Below are 7237 nucleotides of genomic sequence, written 5' to 3'. Positions count from 1 at the left end.
GGCCGGCCGGCCGGGCGCGCAGGCAGCAGGCGGGAGCCGGCCCAGCCCACCCGCTGCGGCACTGGCAGAGCCGGATCCACTGTTGCGCTTTTTAGAACGTCGGGAAGTTGCAACGTTCCAAGCGGGCGGGGCGACGGCCGGGCCCCGCCCCGGGGGGCGGGGGCAGGGAGCTGCAAGCCCCCTCGGGGCGCCTCGGGGGTCCGGGCAGCTGCCGGGTGGGAGGCGGCTGCCCCCCCCGCACCGCTCCCCGCGGCGGGGTGCCAAAACGCGCCACGCGTCGGCCTCACCCGCCAGCCCGGAGGGGCCGGACTGAAACCCCCTGGGAAGGACTGGCTCGCAGGGGTTTGCAGCCATTGCAGTTTCTGAGCGTGCGTTATACCGCCTGCCCTTCTTCTTCAGTGCTGCCCTACCTAGGCAGCCATGTGGTCGGCTGGAGCCACGGTGTCCTGCCGCCAAACTGCAGGATCTGCCGAGCTCCCGAGTCATGCCGATTCACTGGGCTAAAAACGGGTAAATCCTGGAGGTTTCGGAAGAGTTCCCGTTTCAGTCTTTTATGTCTGATTTCTATTATTCTCTGGCCCATATTTAACTCTGTAGCTATTTCTGGGCACAATCCGTCGATGTTCTGAGAATAACCAGCTGCGTGCATGTTGAAGGGTTGTCTGCACCTGGCTTTTTCCTCCGTAAAAAGCTGCCCTGGCATTGCTAGCACTAGTGCAGCACTGGAAGAGGCTCCCCAGAGGGGGGGGGGACTCTCCAGCCTTGGAGGTTTTTAAGACCTGGCTTGACAAAGCCTTGGCTGGGATGATGTATTTGGGGCTGGTCCCGCTTGGAGCAGGGGGTTGCACTAGATGTGACCTCCTGAGGTGCCTTTCCAACCTTCGTTTTTCTATGATGGGAGATAGCAATGCTGGGAGTTTGAGTCGATAGGATTTTTGAAGGCACTGGCATCTTTATCCCCATGGAATAATGGTTTTGAAATACAAGAGCTCCTAACAGCTAAAGAAGTGCCTGAGGCAGTTGGCCACTTATTTCTTCTTTCTCTTCAGAACAGGGTTAGTAAAATACATTTTTTTGTCACAGTTATAGTACTAGGAAAACAACCGAAGGGAGTTTCTTCAGACTTGCAAAATTAATGACAAAAACACTTTAGGTTGAAAATGATTCTGGGCAATGTCACCTCAAAGGGACAATTTTTGCAAACTGCTCTACTGATTTTGAAAGGGACGGTATTAGAAGGGAACGGTCATCTTGTATGAGCTTCGTGGTCGCTATCAGCTTGCCATACGATGCAGTCATATGGCAAGTGGATGAGCAATGTGAAGCAAGAAATAAATTAGATAATTATAGATGTTGGTGGTAGAAGATCACTTCTAGATGATCCAAGTCATACTCTTGGTCAGCTTAATCTTGTTCTCTACCACATTTTCTACTCCTTGATCCGGTCTAGGATTAAATGCCTCAAGACGAATTCCTACGATGCAGTTTTGTGAAGGGTCGCATGTAGCAATTCACGTTACTGTGCAAAGTCCACTCTTGGTGTGTTGAGAAGTGGAAGATGCCTTCAGATCAGTGTGGCGAAAAGCTTGGAGACTTAGGATATATTTATTCAAGCCTCCGTATGTGGGAGAAATGGGTTACGTGGAAATCATGGGCGTGCTGGAAGCAATGTCGTGCACAGTGTCTTAAGAAGTATCCACTGTGACCTGTACTCTCAGAACTACGTCTGAAATTACAAGTTATGAACATGGGATCATAGGAGGCAGAAACTGATATGACCTAGCAAATGTCTGGGTGATCCTTTTTGTCCATCTATCCCTGTGTGCATTCGCTACCACGCTGAGGCACCTCACACTTTTGTCCTTCTTCAGCCACTCAGAAACACAACCTTTTCGTCAAGAATGAACAGAATGGGTTTTTGGCACTCTTTGGTTTAGGCAAAACAAGACACTTTGTCCTGTGTGGGAACCTTTAATCTGAACAGTCAAAACAGCGCATAACGTACTCCATAAATCCAAGGTTTCAAAGGTCAAAACTGCTGGTCGTGTTATACCTCCGTGAGCATGAAGCTCACGTAGGGACCGGATTTGATGCAATGCGCAGGGCGAGGTTCTGTTCCTGCAATCCAGACTTGCAGAGCTTGAATGCCCTCTCCCGAGGACCTTCAGGATCCCTCTCTCTCTCTACTCATCTCTTCAACTCATGGGATCTAGTCATTTTTAAAGCTGCCAATGTCATAGCATTATAATGCTGACTGCATTAAAAGAAATCCCATAGCAAGGTAGCATGGAGCAGGAGTAGAGGGATGAGCAAAATGTGGAGGCTTGAATGACACAGATTCAACCGCAGTCTTGAAATGGAAAAAGAGGAATTTCAGTGGGTGACAGAGCTGTAAAAGCGGCCTCCTGTTGTAACTTTTCTTCACATTCCACAAAAGCCTCCTAGGTCTGTGGACACAAAATATTTGAAGAATCCATGAGAGAGATTTTTGTAGACCAATGGGCTGAATTTAATCCAGGATGTCCCCCATTCTTTTATTGTGGGCAGCATCTTTTGTTTTGCACAAGCAAAGAAAAGGACCTTGAATCCCATGTTTTGCAGTAAAAATAGATCGAAACATATTTTCTTTAGGCGAGCAAAGGAAAACCGCATCGGACCCATTGGATTCTGGGTCCTTGTGTTGTCTGGACTGTGCCGTTGAAATTGAAAGTTTCAGGCCGTGCACCAGACACAATGGCCTCTCTCACATTTCTCACTGTCCACATGGGTGGTTTTAATTCAGCCTGTTAGAAATATGCTGCAGCCAGGCTCAATGGTAGACAGGGGACATAAGGGAAAAAATGAAGGCTGTGGCATAAGAAAGTGTTCCTTCCAGATGATGACTTAGCAGAACTGATGCCTCTGCAACCACATTATCAGGCTAGAAAGGCAAATTACAGACTGCAGGAGTCCTGAAAAGCCTGTTGTGTGGGTGTGCGGAGGGAAGGGAGAGAATTCCAGGAAAACCAAATTTTGGTCACTGTTGACTGTAGATAGACAACTTCCTGGCCTCAGTAGCAGAGAACTCAGCAATGTGAAAAAAGGAAATTCCTTCAGAGTACAAGAAAAAAATTTAGGGTTTCTAGACTTACAGGATCTCAGACCAGCAATGTTATTCTTTGCTGAATCACCAAGAGGGATCATTATTTTGGTATGCTGATGATGAATTTAAGAGAGTCACCAGGATTAGGAGCTTTTAAAGGGCCGGTGTGGCTACCGGATCCGATTCCCAGCTGGTATCAAACTCACGTTCAGCCCATCGGTAGGACGAAGGCGAAAGAGATACAGAAGCTGGTCATATAACAAAGGCACTTTGTGCCAAATCTTCACCTGGCGTAACGCAGTTGACTGAGCAACACTGATTTGCATCGGCTGAGATCTGTCCCGTGACATCTGTCCATAGACACGATTGCAATATCTCAGCCATGCATTTTTTGCCTTTCCGACGTCTTATATTTTGCAGCCATCTTTTACCCAGCTCTGAACTGTCAACGTGAAACTTTTCTTCTGTCAAATTGCAACTAAAGCATCATCAGTAATATCATAATGAAACTAATTAACTTACATATCAGACATAAAAACCAAACTCTCACGAATTAGTGAACCTATACAAAATATGCTGTAGGAAATACCCCCAAAACTTTTCACTTTGGGATCTCAAAGCACTGGCGAAATCTGAATGAGTTAACATTAGAGCCCGCACCACTCTGTCCATTTTATGGAAGTGAATGCTACTTCACAGAGGAGTCAGAAAGGTCCCACGGCAGTTCAGTGGGTAACAAAACCCACCAATCCCTTTTCCTGACACCCTGCTGAAACAGCTGCCTCCTTAAAGGGCCCATTGAAGTCCTTTTCCTAACTTAATCATCCTTTGCTTAGGAAAGATTTCCACTCACTGCAGCGAGAGTTCAGCTTGAGCACGGTCTTGACACATGGGGAGTATTTCCTAATATTATTTCTTAATATTGGCAACCATTGCACTCCGTTTCCTTTAACTTGGTCAAACCTGACTACAAATAACTAATCTCTGGTGATATCATGTGGAGGGGGAAGGGAACAGAACCTCAGCAAGGCTTAGATGTCCTTTAGCAGATGCAGCACGCTGGCTGAAGAAGGCCTGCTCCAGACATGGGGTGGGATGCTGAACTAACCCAATTATATCAGTACAGTCCTGGTTTAGCTACACAAATAGGACCATCAGGTTATTAATACCTGTATAGCTTGGGAATAAGCTACTGCTATGCTGAGCCCAGTCTGAGAGTTTTATTTAGTAATATTAGTTTCTCAGCCACAGTTAAAGCAGTTCAACGGCAGCGTGTAGAAAGCCCTTAGCTTGGGTTGCTCGCACAGCAGCTAAAATGATAGGAAATAGCTACGTCTACGAACGGGGAAGACAGTTGTGTTTTGGTGTGTCCTGGGGCTTTGCAACTGGGTTAGGATTGTGACCTTGTGGCAATTATTTAGGATAAAATTAGCAAAAGTGGCTCTTGGTTTCAGGTGCCTCTGTTCTGTGGGGTCTGATGCGAGAAAAGGTGAATCTCCAGATGAAGCCAGCCATTTCAACAGCTCTGGGCCAGTTTATACCAGCAGAGGATCTGGTCCAGCACAGGTCAAAGCAGGGCTCCACCTGACCCTTTGTCTCGCTGTTCACTTGCCATTTTTAGCATCTCTTTTGCTGCTTTTGTTCCCATTTCCTAGAACGTTCTAAAATTATATCACATTTTCATGTACTCAAACTGGTACCACAAAGCTCAGGCATCCCCAGGTGAGCATTCAGTTTTCTCACTGAAACAGGAACTTCAAAAACTAATGAAAGAAAGACGGAAAGACAGAAAGAAAGACGGAAAGAAAGACGGAAAGGCAGAAATGCAGAGCTGAAACTAACCAATTTCAGAAAACAGCAGTTTGGAAAGCCCCTAAATTGAGTTTATATTTAGTTAATTTTAGGAGATTATTTTTGCTTGCAAATTTAAGCAAATTTCAAAAAGAGCTCTTACATTTCATGCATCAAGAGTGGTTTTTTTTCCTCAAAATGCCCTGCCCCTCTGGTTCTTCACACCCCTTCACTGGTCCATGCCCTGAATGGATTGCATTGCCCAAGCTTTGTTCACACGATTCTGTGGTTTTGACGTTTTAACCTGTGTTTTATCCTTTTTGGTTACAAGCTATTTTTGTTTCCCTTCAGTGTGGCAAAGGCAGCAAGTGACTCTTTACATGCCAATGTAACCACTAACGAGGCAGCGTCATGCAGGAGACGGGGCACTGAACTAGCAGTCAGGACGCCTGGGTTTCTGTGCCTGGCTCGGCTGAGGGGTGACTTGAGGCAAATCATCTGTGTCTCAGTCTCCCCCTCTGCAAAAGGGGGGCAGAGACTGCCCTTCCTTGTAAAATGCTTTGAGAACTAGTGATGCAAGGAGCTACGACGGGAAATGGGCTATGGGAATGAAGTTCATGTCTATGTTTATTCACAAGTGCCTGCTGCAAAGAGCTTGCTTACAGTCTAAGACCCTAATCCCAGACGCTATAACGCTGCTCGCTTCCAAGGCTGTGTGCTGCTCCGCTTCGCAGGAGCAGAAAGGCATAGGACATACCTACATCCCACTGTGTCGCATATGTCAGAGGACCAACATCGCAGTGGAGTCTGTACTATTGCCTTGAGCTGTCCCATGGGACTGGCTGCAGAAGGGCCCCATGCCGCCCCTGCGCAGAATCTATGGGTGCTGCGGCCCCAGCCTCATCTAGCACAACATCTGCCAGGGGACACGCCACAGCTTCAGGACTGGCAGTGGAACTGCTCACCCCCAAATGCTTAGATGAACAAGCCACGGTGTCCACCTCCCAACCTTGGACACCAGGGCTCTGAACTCTGAACTTTCCCAAAATAGAAGGGCATTGGCTGCGGCTTTATTGAGCTGGGTGGAGGAAGGGAGGAGGAGCCAAAAAGTCCTGATCCAGATCTAAACTTCCCCTTCAAGAAGCGGGGCATGAAGGAGCCAGTTCAGATGCGCGTGTGTGCGTGCATGCACACAAGCATGGGCTCGTAGCGCTTTGGGGATAGCTGCGAGATGCCCCCCCCGCCAAAGCTCACGCACTGAGGAGCAGGATCGTGGAATTGCAGCCGGCAGTGATAAGAAACACTTAAATACAGGCTGCAAGACTCATGTTAGGATGTTTTTTTTTAGATCAAAGTTTGCATTTACACTTATTCGGTTATCTCTCCCACCTCAAGGGACTCAAAGCCTGACACTGAAGCATAACACCATGGGCCAATGACAGAACTGGTGTCAGGGCAGCAGGGGGGAGAACTCAGATGAAACCTTTGGAGTCTGCTGCATATTTGATCCTCTGAGTGAGGTTACTGCCTCTGAGTGGGGATGCTGCTCATGGAGGAGAGGAGTGTGGATCTGCGGGCATGTAGTACATGTGTGCACTGTGTGGGTGTGATATGCTCGCACATGTGCACGTAGAAGCTTTGGTGAGGAGGACAAAAGAGAATGAATGAAGCTTTTCTCATTTCCCCCAGCTGCACTGCACCTGGCGCGTGGATCCCTTAGAAAAAGGGCTGGAGAGAGTACTACCGGGGTTTTTGAACGGAAGGCAAACCCTGCCACAGATGGTCAATAATCCTTTCCACTAGACTTGCTAGCTATACTTGGTTTGCCCCTGGTGGAATTGAAAGGAAAAGCTTCAAACCAGCAATGGAGTGGGGTGGGACGTAAGCTGCAGTTTCACTCTGATTTACACCCCACTGGTTCTGGCAGGTTTAAACGAGGGCTGAATCAACTACATGCTCCTCCTGGGTGTGGAGGTGACTGCATTTCCTCTAGTAACATGGGAGAGCACTGCCTGCTCCAGCTTTGCATACTCGGAAGCCCTGTTCATTGCAGCCTGGCAGACGTGAAGCCTAAGAGGTTGTTTCCAAGGATCACCCGGGAGCTCTCTTCTACGATCTACTAAGATGTGGGGGGATGTGGGCACGCTAGAAGGGAGGAATAGGCTGCAATCGGACCTAGACAGGTTACAAGGGTGGGCGGATGAGAATAGGATGGGATTTAACACCGACAAGTGCAAGGTGCTGCACCTGGGGAGGAAGAGCCAGCACCATACCTACAGGCTGGGGGACTCCCTTCTCGTCAGTGCAGAGGCGGAAAAGGATCTGGGGGTCATCATTGATGCCAAGATGGACATGGGCCGGCAG

General features: G+C 48.2%; 1 protein-coding gene across 1 annotated transcript in view; it reads right to left on the bottom strand.

The window, feature by feature from the left end:
• CCND3 (cyclin D3) overlaps positions 1-7237 on the bottom strand; it is a 64047-nt gene that overhangs the window by 20037 nt on the left and 36773 nt on the right. The window lies entirely within an intron of this gene.

Source organism: Crocodylus porosus, unplaced genomic scaffold (genome assembly GCF_001723895.1).
Source record: "Crocodylus porosus isolate Cpor-Errol unplaced genomic scaffold, CroPor_comp1, whole genome shotgun sequence".
NCBI lineage: Eukaryota > Metazoa > Chordata > Crocodylia > Crocodylidae > Crocodylus > Crocodylus porosus.
This window is presented reverse-complemented; position numbering and strand designations above follow the sequence as displayed.